The 17726-nt window shown below is 44.5% G+C and overlaps 1 long non-coding RNA gene across 1 annotated transcript in view; it reads left to right on the top strand.

Annotated features, from left to right (window-relative positions):
• Positions 1-17726, top strand: part of LOC140493306 (uncharacterized) — a 165521-nt gene that overhangs the window by 42516 nt on the left and 105279 nt on the right. The gene's annotated exons all lie outside the window — the stretch shown is intronic.

Below are 17726 nucleotides of genomic sequence, written 5' to 3'. Positions count from 1 at the left end.
GGACAAATTGAACTTGGCAGTGTGGGTAAAAGGCCATTTTAGTGAGAGCAAGTAGGGGGTTAAAGTGTGTTCTTTATGGCTGTTATTGAGTGCTCTGAAGGGTGTGCAGCCTGTTTACTGTCAAGGAGTGAGCAAGAGTAACAGTGTCTTCGGGCAAATGTTTAGTCATTAACTCTCCGCACCAATAGCTTGCTCGGCTTTTAGCCCCAAAACTGTCTTTGTTCCTCTTTGGCATAGCTGCAGCTATTGCACATCTCCTTCCCAAAATCTGCGTGTCTAGTTGATCCTGAGAGTTGATGAGTCTTGCAACAGCAAGATCAATTGCTTCCTCCTCTCTGTCCAATTATAGCTTACACCTTACTTTCAATAGGTTATAACCCGGATTCCTCTCCTACAAGAATTGTCCACTTGGGCCTGTCTCTGGGCAGATCTGATAGGAGTTCACATCCGCCTCTCCAAACTATTCCTTTTATTCTTGAATTAATACCAACAGTTTAACACATTACTGTACTAAAAAAATGTTAGTGGTCCCAGCTATAGTGAACAAAACCCTACAGACCTTCTTTCAGTTGCTTATATTAAAATACAATAAACAAGTGTACCTGAACCAAAGCAGGAGATAATGCTGGTGTCAGCTCACTGATGAGTGAGATTGACACTAGTTCTACTAATCAGAACTTTGGGTTTCATTACTATGACATTGCCAACACTCTTGTTTTTGTCTTTCAGCCAGCTAGCCAGATGGGCACAGCAATTCTGTGATAATGTAATCTGGAGTTAGGCTTTCTAGACCTGGAACTGCTCCAGCTCATCCTCAATGATCATTGGAACTATCTTTGACTGAGGTTTAACTGCTTTCCACAGCCAGGCATTAATCACTAAGGAAGCACCTCACAGGAACACTGGAACAGATAAAGGACAATGAGAAAGCTATTAAGAAAATGCTCATGTGATTGGATGATTTTTGTATGCATTTTCATACAATTTAATTTAATGTATGTATTTGGTTTGGCATGTTCAGTTGCCGATGGTTTTTATTTTTGTGTTGCTGAAAAGATTGTTTCTGATTGAATGAAGGTCAGGAGAATGGGATCATTGGCAAATGGGATCCTGTGGTTGAGGTTACTGACATGACTAGTGAATTATTTGATCATATCAAACCATATCAGCAATTACTCACAGAATTGTATGATATCTTATTCTTCCTATTTCTCCCCTTCCTCTTGCAATTACTGTTCCACCTCTTCCTTTTCCATCATCTACCTTGCTCCTTGTATCCTGACACACAGCTGTCAGTTGATAGATTGAGGCCATGGTTAGATTAAATCGTATGCATTACACCTTGGCAAATCTGGCATGTGCTGAGCACACAAGGACTCCTGTCACAGCTGAGGACACCAATGGTGATGCTTGATAATATTACTTGAGGCAGCATGACTCCCATTGTAGGTGGGCTAGGCACTTGTTTGTGTGTTCTAAAGAGACTCTGGAAGCATATAATAAATTTTCGTTTTTGTCATCTAGTAACCAGGCTTTGACTTGCCAGAATGCAACTGGCATTGAGGAATTGGCAGTTTGATGGAATCATGAATACAGTCAGGATACCACAGAGTGACCTGCTTGATTTACAAATAGCCATGCATCATCTGGGCATTGAGACAGCGGCACCCCTTTTGGTTTAGGAAAATGGCAGCTTCACATAAGGTGCTTCCAAAGCAAAGTACACATAGTCAATGGGACTCTGGACTAAGGGAAAGCCTATAATCAAAATAAAGCCTTAGGCTCATTCCTGTAGTTTGTCTCAACAGATGGAATGGAATTAAGTTGTTGTTTTGTGTATAGAGAGCCTTATTGACCTCCCTTATATGGCAGTGCATTTGCAAACATGAGATATTGATTTTTTCTCCAGTAGTAGCACAGAAGGTTCCAGGTGTATAAAACATCCATTCTCATGCTGATGGCCACAGGCAGTGCCATCTTTCCTTCGTTTTCAGGATGCAGTTATGTCTACAGCAGATTTCAGTCACAATCTCTTTAGTGAAGCAAAGAATTTCCATGATTTAGATTAGATTAGATTAGATTACTTACAGTGTGGAAACAGGCCCTTCGGCCCAACAAGTCCACACCGCCCCGCCGAAGCGCAACCCACCCATACCCCTACATCTACCCCTTACCTAACACTACGGGCAATTTAGCATGGCCAATTCACCTGACCTGCACATCTTTGGAGTGTGGGAGGAAACCGGAGCACCCGGAGGAAACCCACGCAGACACGGGGAGAATGTGCAAACTCCACACAGAGAGTCGCCACACAGTTTTACTGAAGTTGGGATATGTGACTTCCTCCATAAAACCTATGGAAGATGTCATGCTGAACCAAGAGCTCTTTCTCCAGCCATTTCTCCTACTGTTTCCAGTCACTTCTCCTGCTCTATGTAGTATCTCTTCATTCTTTTTATCTTGCTCAATTCCAAGAGGACAGCTAATGACACTGTCAGTGTTTGGGACCAATATTGTTCAGTACAAGTGTTTAAATAACCAAGCATGTACTTCAACAGCCACCAGACCACTTGGTGTGAAGTAATAAACATTATGGCAAAAATAGAAAAGCTCCCAAAGTAAGTAGAATTGCACTAACTGCCTGGATAAATCATGCATCACCTACCATTTATTTTGTTCATCATCCCTTTAAGTAGAGTTGGTGAGGGGTAATTTGTGCTGTTGCACATGTGTTTAGCTGTTATAGGTTAGGGGAGCATGGTAACATGGTTTTGTGACCTTTGAAAATGTTAGGACTGGCTACCATTGCTTGAGGCAGCCGAATTGTCATTGTAGGTGTGCAATGTACATGTTTGTAAAATCCAGAAGTGACTCAGCAATCACGTCACAAAATGATAGTTTTTGTCATCCAGGAACCAGCTTTTAATTTGCCATAATGGGTCATATTGCCACATGCAAGCTATGGCACCAAAATTTGGTACTTATCCTAATTAGAAGTGTCTGCACACATATAGGACTTAATTTTTCACCATAAGGAAATCATTCTGTGTAAAATCAAGCAGAGTGTACCAGCAAGGATCAGTGCATGACAAATCTGATATTGGGTTAGTAATTAAAGTCTCTTCAAAGAAATATTGTGAAATGTTAAAATTAATAGCATTATTTTCAATGTTCAAAACAATTATAACAAGACAAATGAATGAAAAGATGTGTAATTATGCTCTATTCATGTATTAATGACACAAATAGAAATAAATGTGTTGGATCCAGTAGCCATAATTGAGATGTGGTCACAGAGTGACTGAGATTGGAAACTAAATGTTGCAGGGTATGTGGTATCTGGAAAACTCAAACAAAATGGAAAAGTAGGAGAATATCCCTGAGAGTTTGTAAAGGGGAAGAAATTAAGAAGAGGAAACATGGGTCCTTCAGAGTCAAGGATAAAAAAATCATGGGAAATAAAAAATTAGTAATGATGTTAAACTAATATTTTGTACCTGTCTTCACAGTAGGAGACAAATAAAACACTAGAAATAGTGAAAAGCCAAAGATTTAATGGGAGTGATGAACATAAAGTAATCAATATTCTAAAAGAATAAAAAGTAGAAGCCAAATTAATGGAACTAATACAACACAAAAAGATGGTTACAGAGATATAGTGGAGTATTGGTTTTAAATTCCCAGGATAACCAAATTCTACAAAAATCATGATGGATTAGAAAATACTGGATGTAATTACACTATTCAAGATTGGATTTAACAGAGAAAACAGGGAAACTATTATCCTGCCATTACTCATTGAGAAAATGCTACTACTTATTATTAAAGGTGTGGTAATAGGGCATTTAAAACCTAACATCATTGGGAGAGTTAACATTGATTTATGAAAGAGAGATATTTTCAAAAAAATAAAAAAAACTATTTGAGCCTTTTGAAGATACAACTAGAAAGCTTAATGGAATGGGGAGGTGGGGAGACCAGTAGATTAATGTACTGATATTTTCAAAACACGTGAATTAAAGTGTCATGCAACAGATTGCTAAACAAAATTAAGGGAGACAGTAGCTTCGTGGTAATGTCACTAGACTAATGACTAATGCTCAGGGGACATGGTTTTGAATCTCATTATAGCAGATGGTGGAATTTGAATTTTAAAAAATCTCAAACAAAGGAGTCAGTTTAATTGTGACCATGAAACCACTAACAATTGTCTAATAACCCACTTGGTTCATTAATATCCTTCACTATGGAAATCTGTCACTTTTACCCAGGTCTGGTACAATGTGATGCACAGTAACGTATGTCACTCTTAACTGCCCTTTGAAACAGTCTAGCAAGCTACTCAGTTGTATCTAAAGACTGCAAATCAGAACTAAATAAATGAAATAGGACAGACTACCTGGAATCAGCCTAGGTGTTAGAAATCACAATGGCAAATCCAGCTTTGTCAACCATGCAAAGTTATCCTCTCTAACATTTAAAAAAAATATTCATGAGGATGAATGGGCCAGTATTTATTGCACATCCCTAGTTCCCTTTGAGAAGGTGGCACTGAGCTGGCTGTTTGAACCACAGCTGTCCATTTAGTGTAGATAGACACATAATGCTATTAGAGACGTCCAGGATATTGACTAGTGACACTAAAGGGACAATGATATATTTCCAAGATAGGATGGTGGATGACTTGGAGAGAACTCGTAGGTAGTGGTATTCCCATGTATCTGCTGCTCTTATTCCTCTAGACTGCTGTGAATACCTCACCTCCTGACTCCCCAGAGCCTGTCCACCATCGACCGGGCAAAAGTTAGGGGTGTGATGGAATACTCCCCACTTGCCTGGATGAATACAGCTCCAATAAGAATCAAGCTTGACAAAATCCAGAAAAAAAGCAGCCCGCTCGATTGGCACTCTACCCACAAGTATCCACTCCCTCCACCAACAATTCTCATTAGCAGCAGTGTGTGCTATCTACCAGATGCAGTGCAGAAACTTACCAAAGGTTCTCGGACAGCAACTGCTAAACCCACAACCAATCCCATCCAGAAAGGCAGCATAAATATGGGAACGTTACCACCTGCAAGTTCCCTTCCAAGCCCCTTACTTCAAGCCGCTCCTCCTGACTTGGAAAGATATTACTGTTCCTTCATTGTCAAATCCATGCAATTCCCTCCCTAATGACATTGTGGGTCAACCCACAGCAAGTGGACTGCAGCATTTCAAGAAATCAGCTCACCACCACCTTCTGAAGGCCAGCTAGGGATGGGCAATAAATGCTGGCCAGCCAGTGATCCCCACATCCCAAAAATGAATGAAAAAAAGACGGTAATTGTAGTTAGTTTGCAAAGTGCTGTCTCGGGAGGCTTGGCAAATCTCTACAGTGCATCTTGTAGGTGGTACACGCAACTGCTATGGAGCACTGGTGGAGAAGGGTGTAGATGTTTGTGGATGTTGTGCCAATTGAGTGGACTGCTTTGCCATGGATGGTGTCAAACTGAGTGATGTTGGAACTGCATCCATCTTGGCAAGTGGGGAGTATGCTCACATTCCTGGCTCTTGCTTTGTGGATGGTAAACAGGCTTTGGGAATCAGGAGGTGAGTTGCTCGCTGCAGGGGAATCCTAACCACTGACCTGCTCTCATAGTCTCAGTATTTAAACAGCTAATCCAGATTGACTTCTGGGCAATGGTAACCCCCAGCATATTGATAGTGGGGGTTTCAGTGATGGTAAAGCCATTGAGTGTCAATGAACGAGTTCTACTTTCTCTGTTGTTGCAGATAGTCATTTTCTGGCACTTGTGTGGCACAAATGTTACTTGTAGTTGTCAGTTTAAACATGGATGATGTCAAGGCCTTTCTGCATTTGGACCTGGATTGCTTCAGTGTCTGCACAGTTGTAAATGGTGCTGAACACTAAATTTCTAATTCCAGATTGGGTTGAATTCAGATTCCACCATGTGATGTGCTGAGAGTCAATCCCAAGTTCCTAAAACATTCTCTGGGTCTTCAGAATACTAGTCCAGTAAGAATACAACTAGGCCATCACCTCAGCCAAACATTTCACCAAAATTGAGAGAGCTGTCTCAATGGAATCATATTTTATTAGCAATATCCTTGAAAGCACCATCATTGTTCCAAACGTTTAGACCAATCAGAATTGCAGCACAGTTATAACAGTCAGGAGCGTTCCCCTCCAAGTCTTCAAATTTGACTCCAGACCCATGTTATCTTAATAAGGCAAACATGAGTAAGGAAACTTGCCACTGATTACTCATCTAATGAATCAGCACACTCCAGGTTAATCATCAATTTAAATGAAGCACTGTCAGTGGAAGGCCATAGAATATAAATCATGTGGGGAACTTCAGTGTCAATCACCAAGCAAGGCTTGGGAGCACCACAACTCAACCAAGGTAACTGAGTGATAAAGGATATAACTGCTACACTGGATCTGTGGCAGGTTGTGAGGAAAACCAACAAAAGGGAAAATGCAAACTTGACAATATCCTCACTGATGTATTTGTTACAGATACATCTGCCTTTGATAATATTAGCAGGATAGCTTGCCACTCAATCCTTGTGAGATGATGCCAGTCTTCATACCAGTCACTCTTTCTCCTGCTGCACATTATTGCACCTACTCCTCCCTCAGTGTATCACTAACATAATGTAAAAAGGGATAGATTTTAAAAAGATCATGCAACACATAACTGTGCGTCTATGAGACACTATGGACCATCAACAGCAGCTGAATTGTATTCAGATGGTATGTAACCTCATGACCATTCATGTTGCCCACTCTAGCATTACTACGAAGTTGGGGATCAACCCTGGTTGAGTGAAGAGTGCACGAGGAGTGTTTCTGGCATACCTAAAAACAAAGTGTCAATGACTGAAATTGCAACAGAGGACTGCTTGCATGCTAAACAGAGGAGGCCACATGTGACAGATGGAGCTAAGATATCCCACAACAAATGGATTGGTTCTACTCTCTGCAGTCTTGCTGCATCCAGTCCTGAATGGTGGTGGACAATTAAGCAAAACACTGGAGGAGGAGATTCCCAAAATATCTCCATCCTCAGTAATGGGAAAACCTGGCTCATCACTGCAAAAGACAAAGCTGAATCGTATCTATCCATATTCAGCCCGACGTGATGAGTAGACAATCCATTGCAAACTCCTCCTGAGGTTCCCGTAATTATAGAGGTGGTCTTCATCAAATTTGATTCACTTTTTATGAAATTAAGAAATAGCTACTGGTACTGGAAACTGAAATGGTATTGGCCTTAACAACATACCGGTAATGTACAGCCAAGTTGTTCCAGTATAGCTACCACACTGGTAACTCTGCAGCAATGTGGGAAATTGTCTAGATATGACGGGTCCACAGAAAGGAAGGATTAATGCAACTTAGCTAATTAGTTCTATGCCATTTACTCTTACTTGTCAGTGAAATCAAGGAAGGAGTTTTCAACAGTGTTATCAAGCAGCACTCATTTAGCAATAACCTGCTCACGGTGTTCAGTTTTGGTTCAACTAGGGTCCCTCAGCTGCTGATCTCATTACAAACATGATCCAAACAAGGACAAAGAAGCTGAACTTGAGAGATGAGGTGAAAGTGATTGTGCTAGACATCAAGGCAGTATTTGACCAAGTGTGGTATGAGGGAGTCCTGACAAAACTGGAGTCGGTACAAATCCAGTAAAAATTCTCTGCTGGTTTGTCATACCCAGCACAAAAGAAGATAGTTCTGATTGTTAAATGTCTCAGTCACAGGACAATATTGCAGAAGTTGATTGGGGTAGCTATTTTCCAATCAACTTGTCCAGATATGAGCAAGTAGATGAGTACTGGCCCTGGGGCTCTTGGCTCAGGGATAGGGACACAACCACTGCACCACATGAGGCTCGTCACCTAAGCACAACTGCCTTCAGCTGCTTCCTCAATGAGCTTTCCTAAACCATTAAGGTCAGTTGTCAAGTTGTTTATGGTGATTCCATAATGTTAAGCATCATTCACAACTCCTCAGATACTGAGACAGTGCATGTCCATTTTTAACAAAACCCTAGACAACTTTCAGGCTCTGATTGATAAGTAGCAAGGAACATTCATATCCCACAAATACCAGCCAAGAGCTATCTCCAGCAAGATAATCTAACCATCTCTCTTGACATTTGATGGCATTACCATCACCGAATGCCTCATTATCAATCTCCTGACCAGAAACTGAAGTGGAACAGTCGTATAAGTAACGTGGCAATAAGAACATGTCAGAGGCTAGTAACTCTATGGTGTGTAAATCACATCCTGACCCCTCAAACCCTGTCCACCTTCTATGAGACATAAGTCAGCAGTGTGACAGAATAGCCCTTACTGCAGAACTTCAGCAAGACACCTTAGGCAGCAGCTTTCAAACCTACGCCCACTACCAACTAGAAGGGGAGGGCAGTAAATGCATGGGAATACCACCTCTGCTGTATTATTATGACAAGAATAAGAATAAACATGCCATTTACTAATTGGCCATTCAATTTAATGCTTCTGCATCAGCTGTTTAAAACTATATCCATTACTTTGATAAGAAACTGAATATAATGTACAAACCTACATAAGGAAGCAAGCAGGGCACATGAACAAAAGAATGGGCAAGATGGAGTAAAATATTAAGAAATGTGCAACTATCCATTGTTGGGAATAAAAGGGAAAAGCAGAGTAATTTTCTTTTAATTAAAGATGAATAGATATGGTTAGAGGATTGCTTTAGGTGTCCTTGTACACAAATCATAGAAATTAACATGCTAACACAGCAAGCAACAAGGACAGGAATTTGTATGGCAATCTTTATGACAATAGAATTAGATGACAACAGAAAAGAATTATTGCTGAAATTATAAAGTGCTTTTAGTTTAATCCATGTCTGGAGCATGTTGTTTGTTATTGCAACACACCTCTGCCTCAATGTTGCTTCATAAAAATAGGACAGAATACACCTCTTAAAGAATAGCATCATCATAAAAATGACAGTCAGATGTACTTGTACAAATACATGACATCCCTCCTCCTTTACATCAAAGGTTCCAACAGTGAAAGCATTCCCAATATTTACAGTACAACAGTTAGGATGTAAGATGTTCCAGAGGATATTGATTCCTTTGTGGCTATTGGAGCACCTATGGTGTCTGTTTATTTTTTCATTGGGTTTAATGTTAGATATTTTAGGTTTACAAGGAACATCATCTGTCATTGCCTTTTCCTGAGATGAAGTGATGTTCGAAGATTTGCACAATGTTGTGGCACTCACCACTAAGGTATGGCTCCCTCAGGAGCTCCAGTCACTGTTCTGTCCACAGCTGGATTCAAGTCTCTATTTGGTACAGTTATTTGTGGATCTTAAATTAATGTTGTCCTTGCCACATTTGTTTTATTTACCAAGAATTGTTCTGCATGACTTCTCTATCTTTCCTCTGTAGGGTACATTTCCTTCAATGTGTTTTCTATAGATGGCAATTATTTCTTTTACCACTCGATAATGAAGAAGATATATGAAAAATGCTTTATTATGAATAACTTTAGCTCTTATCTTTTTATTTTCTTTTTTTTAGTAATTTTCCTTAATTTCCGTAATTAAAGTGGGAAAATATAATTTTAAATTATCCTCCAACATTTCCTATAAAAACATTTTCACTCGTGTGGAGATCATTGAAATGTTTTAACCTGAAGGAATACTGCATTTTAACTGATTGTACAAAATGTGAGAAAACCTGTTTTTGTGTCACTTTCTACTTCTCTGTGATTTTTGTAGCCCTTTCAATTCAATGGAGAACCTTTGCCATTCCTGAATCTTCACGCCATTTCACATTGAATAAATGGCGTCATGCTGATAGTGCCTCTTTAAAGCAATAATTTCAGTCACACTATAAAATAATTTCATCAAAATACTGTTAGAAAAATACTGTTAGACTGTTATCAACTTCTTTCCATGCTCATTATTAGTTGATTTATGCTGCCAATTCCCCAATTTTCCGAATGCGTTGCTTTTATTTATTTAAAAGAATTCCAGCAGATTTTCAACTGCACTAGCCATACTTGTTTGCTTAATAGAGCAGTTTCAACCTTCTTTCAGTTTCTCACACTAGAAGACTGTTTTAGTAATACAATATTTTTGACCCTTCGATTAAGGGACTTACATCACATCAGGTGTTTCAATATCATTCCCAGGAATACGATTCATATTTTGCCCCTTGAAATGACGATGAGACTCTGATCTTGACGAACTTTTTCAATATTTTCCATTGATTCAAACTGCATTGATCTTTTACTGTCTACTTTAGTGCTACAGTGGTTCCTGCAGTCTTTTTATTGCTGGCTGCTGTTTTCATAGAAACTGAAAGAATCTGCAAGCTTTTGAGTTACTGAATATTTAAATATTCACTCATTCTGATTTGATTTGACTTTATCCTTCCTTCCTCTCTTGGATGGTTGAGTTTTTGTCATAATGAGGTTTTTTTCAGGCTATCACCATAACATTTTTGTTTTAACGAGGAAGTTGTGTCTGTCACTGCTAACATCCTCACACATTCAGCTAAATTAAATCTGGAGGAAGTTGAGATGGATCATCTTTTCAGCATTATTAGCTGAAGATTATTTCAAATGATTCAGCCTAGTCTTTTACATTGATATGCTGGGCTCCCCCATCATTGAAGATGAAGATATTTGTGGAGTCTTCTGCATTGTATTGTTTAATTGTCCGATGCCATTCACAACTGAATGTGGCATGATTGCAGATCTTAGATCTTATCCATTTGATTTTGAATTCTCTTCACCCTGTCTATAGTTTTCTACTTCTGCAGTTTTGGATACGCAGGTAACTCTGTTTTATAGCTTCACCAGGGAGACACATTTTCAGCTATGCCTAATGCTGCTCTTGTTGCTATCTTCATTGATCCCCTGGCTTGATGTTAATGTTGGAGTGGATAACATGCTAGCCCGTGAAATTGAAAATTGCATTTCAGTGTATTTCTGCTGTTACTGATGGCACCCAGCACCTCATGGATGCACAGTCTTGAGTTGCTAGATCTTGTTGAACACTATCCCAGTTAGCACAGTGACAGTGCCACGCATGGAGGGTATTCTCAATATGTAGACAGGATTTGGCTCCATCAGGACGATGTGATATTGTCTCCTATTGACACTATCATGGACAAATGCACACACAGCAGGTAGCTAGGCGAGGGTGAGGTCAAGCATAGTTTTCCCTCTTGCTGGTTCCTTTACCGCTTGCAGCAAACCCAGAGCAGCAGCCACATCCTCTGGGACTCAAGCAGATTGATTAGTATTGGTGCTGCTGAGCGACTTTTGCTGATAACAATGAGAACCCCTCACCAGAATATATTCTGCACCCTTGTCACCCTCCTTGCTTCATCCAGTGGTGTTCAATATGGAGGAGTACTGATTCATCAGCAAAGTGGGGGCTGCACATGCTAAACATCAGTGGGTTTCCTTGCCCATGTTTGACTTGATGTTATGAAGCTTCGTGATGAGTCAATGTTGAGGACTATCAGAGTAATTCCTTTTTGACTGTATGCCATTGTACCACTACATCTGCTGGGTCTGTCCTAGGACAGGACATATCCAAGGATTCTGGTAGCATCCGGGTCATTGTGTAATGAATGATTCTGTGAGTGTGACTGTGCCAGAATTTTGCATGACTAGTCTATGAGACAGATTTCCCAGTTTTGGCACTGGTCCCCGGATGTAAGTAAGGAAGGCTTTAGCAGTGCTGTATTTGCTGTTGTCATTTTCAGTCTTTTAATCAATGGTTTCATTCCTTTGTTGAATATTTCTGACGATTGATACAACTGGGGGCATGCTAGGGCCATTTCAGAGGCCAGTTAGTATTGATGTCGATCCAAAGTCACATCTAGAGCAGATCAGGTAAGACTGACCTTTTCTTTACCTTTCATTGGCAAGCCAGATGAGTCTTTGTGACAATCGGCCATGGTTTCATGTTCATAATTATATTTTTAATTCCAGACTTTTTTTGAGTTCAAATTTCACTACGGTGTAAATTTAGGTCCCCAGTACAATAATCTTGATTACGAGTCCAGTGATAATACTACTACACTATTGTCTCCTCATATGTTGATTTCCAACAGGACCCTCTGAGATATCTTGGGTAGATTTGCTGTTACCAGTCCTTCATTCTGCTGTTATTCTCGGCCACTGACACCATGTGGGAAAAAATGTGCACGCACTAGAAGGGAAACTGCCTCAGTCTTGATTAAGAGCAAAAATTTTTATTAAATTTTAGCAAGAAGTAAGTTAAATTACATCTAAGATACATGATTATCTCTCCTGAGACATCATAAGAACAGAAGGCGGCCATTCTAGCCTCAAGGTGAAGCCTGTTGTGGTCTGGGCTCAAGGCTCAGAGTGGTCTAGAGTCAAGGTCGAGAGTAGTCTGGAATCAAGGACTGGAATGGTCGGCAATCGAGGACTAGAATGGTCTGGAGTCAAGGTCTGGAGTGGTCTAGAGTCAAGGTCTGGAGTCAATGCCTGGAGTGGTCTGGAGTCAATGCCTGGAGTGGTCTGGAGTCAAGGTCTAGAGTGGTCTGGAGTCAAGGACTGGAGTGGTCTGGAGTCAAGGACTGGAGTGGTCTGGAGTCAAGGTCTAGAGTGGTCTGCAATCAAGGCCTGGAGTGGTCTGGAGTCAAGGCCTGGTGTGGTCTGGAGTCAAGGCCTGGTGTGGTCTGGAGTCAAGATCTGGAGTGGTCTGGAGTCAATGTCTGAAGCAATCTGGATTCTGGATTAGTGGTGCTGGAAGAGCACAGCAGTTCAGGCAGCATCCAAGGAGCTTCGAAATCAACGTTTCGGACAAAAGCCCTTCATCCTGATCTGGTTTCCAGCATCTGCAGTCATTATTTTTACCACCCTAAAGCAGTTTGGAGTCAAGGCCTGGAGTCAAGGCCCAGAGTGGTCTGGAGTCAAGGTCTGGGGTCAAGGACTGAAATGGTCTGGAGTTGAGGACTGGAGTCAAGGACTAGAGTGGTCTAGAGTCAAGGTCTGGCGTCAAGGACTGGAGTGGTCTGGAGTCAAAGACTGGAGTGGTCTGGAGTCAATTCCTGGAGTGGTCTGGAGTCAAGGCCTGGTGACAATGGCTGAAGTAGTCCAGGGTCAAGGCCTGGAGTGGTCTGGGGACAAGATCTGGAGTGCTCTGGAGTCAAGGCCTGCAGTAGTCTGGAATCAAGGTCTGGCATGGTCTGGAGTCAAGAAGTGGAATGGTCTGGTGTCGAGGACTAGAGTGGTCTGGAGCCAAGGTCTGGAGTCAAGGCCCAGAGTGGTCTGGAGTCAAGGTCTGGGGTCAAGGACTGAAATGGTCTGGAGTTGAGGACTGGAGTCAAGGACTAGAGTGGTCTAGAGTCAAGGTCTGGCGTCAAGGACTGGAGTGGTCTGGAGTCAAGGCCTGGGGTCAAGGGCTGAAGTAGTCTAGGGACAAGGCCTGAAGTGGTCTGGGAACAAGACCTGGAGTCAAGGGCTGGGGTCAAGGCCAGAAGTGGTCTGCGATCAAGTCCTGGAGTGCTCTGGAGTCAAGGCCTGGAATAGTCTGGAATCAAGGCCTGGCATGGTCTGGAGTCAAGGAGTGGAATGGTCTGGTGTGGAGGACTAGAATGGTCTGGAGCCTAGGTCTGGAGTCAAGGCCCAGAATGGTCTAGATTCAAGGTCTGGAGTCAAGGACTGTAGTGGTCTGGAGTCAAGGCCGGGAGTGGTCTGGAGTCAAGGTCTAGAGTGGTCTGGGGTCAAGGACTGGAGTGGTCTGGAGTCTTGGCCTGGAGTCAAGGACTGGAGTGGTCGGGGGTCAAGACCCAGAGTGGTCTTGAATCAAGGTCTGGAGTGGTCTGGAGTCAGACCTGGTGTGGTCTAGAGTCAAGATCTGGAGTCAAAGACTAGAGTGGTCTGGAGTCAAGACCTGGAGTGGTCTGGAGTCAATGTCTGAAGCAGTCTGGAGTCAAGGCCTGGAGTCAAGGACTGGAGTGGTCTGGAGTCAAGGGCCAGAGTGGTCTGGAGTCAAAGTCTGGAACCAAGGCCTGATTTTGTCTGGAGTCAAGATCTGGAGTCAAAGACTGGAGTGATCTGGAGTCAAGGCCTTGAGTCAAGGGCTGAAGTAGTCTAAGTTCAAGGCTTGGAGCGGTCTGGGGACACGACCTGGAGTGCTCTGGAGTTAAGGCCTGGCATGGTCTGGAATCAAGGACTGAGTTCAAAACCTGCGGTGGTCTGGAGACAAGGCCTGGAGTCATCTAGAGTCAAGGCCTGGGGGTGTAGGCCGTGGAGTGGTCTGTTGTCAAGGCCTGGAGTGGTCTGGAGTCACAGACCGGAGTGTTCTGGAGTCAAGGTCTGGCATCAAGGCCTGGAGTGGTCTGGAGTCAAGGCCTGGAGTGGTCTGAAGTCAAGGCCTGGAGTCAAAGCCTGGAGTGGTCTGGAGTCAAGGCCTGGGGTCAAGGGCTGAAGTAGTCTAGGGACAAGGCCTGAAGTGGTCTGGGAACAAGACCTGGAGTCAAGGGCTGGAGTAGTCTGGGATCAAGGCCTGGAATCAAGGCCTGATTTGGTCTGGAGTAAAGTTCTGGAGTCAAGGCCTGGAGTGGTCCGGAGTCAAGGCTGGGGTCAAGTGCTGAAGTAGTCTGGGATCAAGGTCTGGAGTGGTCTGGAGTCAAGGCCTGGCATAGTCTGGAGTCAAGGACTGGAATGGTCTGGAGTTGAGGACTAGAGTGGGCTGGAGCCAAGGCCTGGAGTTAATGACTGGAGTGGTCTGGAGTCAGGGTCTGGAGTCAAGGCCCAGAGTGGTCTAGAATCAAGGTCTGGAGACAAGGACTGGAGTGATCTAGAGTCAAGGTCTGGAGTCAAGGCCTGGAGTGGTCTGGAGTCATAGTCTGGAGCGATCTGGAGTCAAGGCCTGGGGTCAAGGCCCAGAGTGGTCTGGAGTCAAGGCCTGGAGTAATCTGGAATCAAGGCCTGGCATGGTCTGGAGTAAAGGAGTGGAATGGTCTGGTGTGGAGGACTAGAGTGGTCTGGAGCCAAGGTCTGGAGTCAAGGTCCAGAGTGGTTTGGAGTCAAGGACTGGAGTGGTCTGGAAACAAGAACCAGAGTGGTCTGGAATCAAGGTCTGTGGAGTGGTCTGGAATCAAGGCCTGGCATGGTCTGGAGTAAAGGAGTGGAATGGTCTGGTGTGGAGGACTAGAGTGGTCTGGAGCCAAGGTCTGGAGTCAAGGTCCAGAGTGGTTTGGAGTCAAGGACTGGAGTGGTCTGGAAACAAGAACCAGAGTGGTCTGGAATCAAGGTCTGTGGAGTGGTCTGGAGTCAAGGCCTGGTGTGGTCTGGAGTGAAGCTCTGAAGTCAAAGACTGGAGTGGTCTGGAGTCAAGGCCTGGAGTGGTCTGGAGTCAAGGCCTGGGGTCAAGGCCTGGAGTGGTCTGGGGTCAATGCCTGGAGTGGTCTGGAGTCAAGGCCCGGAGTGGTCTGAAGTCAAGGCCTGGAATCAAGGCCTGGAGTGGTCTGGTGTCAAGGCCTGAAGTGGTCTGGAGTCAAGGTCTAGAGTGGTCTGGAGTTGAGGCCTGGAATAGTCAGGAGTCAAGGCCTGGAGTCAAGGACTGGTATGGTCTGGGGTCAATGCCTGGAGTGATCTGGAGTCAAGGTCCAGAGTGGTGTGGAGTCAAGGACTGGAGTGGTCTGGAGTCAAGAACCAGAGTGGTCTGGAGTCAAAAACCAGAGTGGTCTGGAATCAAGATCTGGAGTGGTCTGGAGTCAAGGACTGGTGTGGTCTGGAGTGAAGATCTGGAATCAAAGACTGGAGTGGTCTGGAGTCAAGGCCTGGGGTCAAGGCCTGGAGTGGTTTGGGGTCAAGGCGTGGAGTGGTATGGAGTCAAGTACTGGAGTGGTCTGGAGTCAAGAACCAGAGTGGCCTGGAATCAAGGTCTGGAGTGGTCTGGAGTCAAGGCCTGGAGTGGTCTGGAGTCAAGGCCTGGAGTGGTCTGAAGTCAAGGCCTGGAATCAAGGCCTGGAGTGGTCTGGTGTCAAGGCCTGAAGTGGTCTGGAGTCAAGGTCTAGAGTGGTCTGGAGTTGAGGCCTGGAATAGTCTGGAGTCAAGGCCTGGAGTCAAGGACTGGTATGGTCTGGGGTCAATGCCTGGAGTGATCTGGAGTCAAGGTCCAGAGTGGTGTGGAGTCAAGGACTGGAGTGGTCTGGAGTCAAGAACCAGAGTGGTCTGGAGTCAAAAACCAGAGTGGTCTGGAATCAAGATCTGGAGTGGTCTGGAGTCAAGGACTGGTGTGGTCTGGAGTGAAGATCTGGAATCAAAGACTGGAGTGGTCTGGAGTCAAGGCCTGGAGTGGTCTGGAGTCAAGGCCTGGGGTCAAGGCCTGGAGTGGTTTGGGGTCAAGGCGTGGAGTGGTATGGAGTCAAGTACTGGAGTGGTCTGGAGTCAAGGCCCGGAGTGGTCTGAAGTCAAGGCCTGGAATCAAGGCCTGGAGTGGTCTGGTGTCAAGGCCTGAAGTGGTCTGGAGTCAAGGTCTAGAGTGGTCTGGAGTTGAGGCCTGGAATAGTCTGGAGTCAAGGCCTGGAGTCAAGGACTGGTATGGTCTGGGGTCAATGCCTGGAGTGATCTGGAGTCAAGGTCCAGAGTGGTGTGGAGTCAAGGACTGGAGTGGTCTGGAGTCAAGAACCAGAGTGGTCTGGAGTCAAAAACCAGAGTGGTCTGGAATCAAGATCTGGAGTGGTCTGGAGTCAAGGACTGGTGTGGTCTGGAGTGAAGATCTGGAATCAAAGACTGGAGTGGTCTGGAGTCAAGGCCTGGAGTGGTCTGGAGTCAAGGCCTGGGGTCAAGGCCTGGAGTGGTTTGGGGTCAAGGCGTGGAGTGGTATGGAGTCAAGTACTGGAGTGGTCTGGAGTCAAGAACCAGAGTGGCCTGGAATCAAGGTCTGGAGTGGTCTGGAGTCAAGGCCTGGAGTGGTCTGGAGTCAAGGTTTGGGGTCAAGGCCTGGAGTGGTCTGGGGTGAAGGCCTGGAGTGGTCTGGTGTCAAGGCCTGGTGTGGTCTGGAGTCAAGACCTGGAGTGGTCTGGAGTCAAGGTCTAGAGTGGTCTGGAGTCAAGGCCTGGAGTGGTCTGGAGTCAAGGCCTGGAGTCAAGGACTGGGGTGGTCTTGAGGTCAATGCCTGGAGTGGTCTGGAGTCAAGGTCCAGTGTGGCGTGGAGTCAAGGCCTGGAGTGATCTGAAGTCAAGGCCTGGAGTGGTCTGGAATCAAGGTCTGGAGTGGTCTGGAGTCAAGGACTGGTGTGGTCTGGAGTCAAAGACTGGAGTGGTCTGGAGTCAAGGCCTGGGGTCAAGGCCTGGAGTGGTCTGGGGTCAAGGCCTGAAATGGTCTGGAGTCAAGGCCTGGAGTCAAGGACTGGTGTGGTCTGAAGTCAAGGCCTGGAGTGGTATGGAGTCAAGTACTGGAGTGGTCTGGAGTCAAGGCCTGGAGTCAAGGACTGGAGTGGGCTGGAATCAAGGTCTGGAGTGGTCTGGAGTCAAGACCTGGAGTGGTCTGGAGTCAATGTGTGAAGCAGTCTGAAGTTAAGGCCTGGAGTGGTCTTGAGTCAAGGGCCGGAGTGGTCTGGAGTCAAGATCTGGAATCAAGACCTGGTTTGGTCTGGAGTCAAGATCTGGAGTCAAAGACTGGAGTTGTCTGGAGTCAATGCCTGG

Source organism: Chiloscyllium punctatum, chromosome 2, assembly GCF_047496795.1.
Source record: "Chiloscyllium punctatum isolate Juve2018m chromosome 2, sChiPun1.3, whole genome shotgun sequence".
NCBI classification, from domain to species: Eukaryota; Metazoa; Chordata; class Chondrichthyes; order Orectolobiformes; family Hemiscylliidae; genus Chiloscyllium; species Chiloscyllium punctatum.
The sequence above is the reverse complement of the archived record's forward strand: the minus strand, read 5'-3'. Positions and strand labels throughout refer to the sequence as shown.